Raw genomic sequence first — 1,233 nt, 5'->3', positions numbered from 1 at the left:
CTCTTTCTTCTCTGATATTTTATGAAAAGGAGAACTATCATATGAGTTGAGAAGGTGTATTTCCAATAGAAGGCAGGAAAAGTGCCAATGCAGATCCTGGATCATTCTAACCTGGGAGTTGCTCCACATCTGAAAGATCCATATATACATATAAATTTATAAACAAATGAGCAAATAAATAAATATTAGCTTGAACAACATCTATTAAATGTTTTTTTGAGAGATGGCATAAAGATAACACACATAAGATGCTCTAAGCAGGATCACACACCCAACTGAACCTTTCAGCTTGTGCTGAGGCTGCATTTCAGCGTGTCTCAACAGTGTTATGTGGCAAAAGCAGCATGGATGGGAGCAACTAAGTTGGGAGAAGGAGGTTGCCAAACCACAGGGTCTTTTCTTCCTGCCTTCTCTTGTAGGCAAACCAAGGCCAAGTAGGAAGGTAAGGCCCCTCTTCTCTACAGCAGGTCCATATTTGAAGGGTGTGGAAACTGGCCATGGCACGGCATAGAAGAATCTGTTAATTTTGAGGGAAGAAGTTGGGACAGGGAGTGGAGAGAAGAGGCAGGGAAACCCTGCCCTGTTGACTACAGTCCAGCTATAGAAACTTACGTAATTGAGGTTGCATCAGCACTCAGGTTACAGAAGCCAATGTGGCTCACCTCCTAGGACTTGAGTCATAACTTAAAAAAAAAAAAAAAAAAGTTTAGATGATAATATCTTTTGGGGACCACGAATTTCAAGACATTCATTCTGGTGTTAAAAGATGAAGGGGAGGGAGTGACATAGACAATTAAAAGACTACGCAACTTTCAACACCAACAAGTGCCACAATATATGCACAAAAATGATAACCTAGAGATCAAAATGGTGTTCACACACAGCATATATTGTGTGTTCTCATGAAAGATGCTGATTGAGAAATAAATTCATGTTGGTTAGTCAACTTTCTAAAAGTAAACTCAGATAAGTGTTTTAAAAGCAGTATGCATCTCAAAATTATTTTGTTGAAAACTCCAGATTTATTTATGGCTAAACTGTAATTAAGGAGCCCTGGTGAGGCTTTTCAGAGCCCTGGTGGCACAGTGGTTAAGCGTTTGGCTGCTAACCAAAAGGCTAGCAGTTCAAATCCACCAGCTACTCCTTGCAAACTCTATAGTGCAGTTCTACTTAGTCTTATAAGGTCACTATGAGTCAGAATCGATGGCAATGGGTTCATTTTTTTTTTTTTTT

The sequence above is a fragment of the Trichechus manatus genome, unplaced genomic scaffold (assembly GCF_000243295.1).
Source record: "Trichechus manatus latirostris isolate Lorelei unplaced genomic scaffold, TriManLat1.0 scaffold00021, whole genome shotgun sequence".
NCBI classification, from domain to species: domain Eukaryota; kingdom Metazoa; phylum Chordata; class Mammalia; order Sirenia; family Trichechidae; genus Trichechus; species Trichechus manatus.
Note: the sequence above shows the minus strand (reverse complement) of the source record.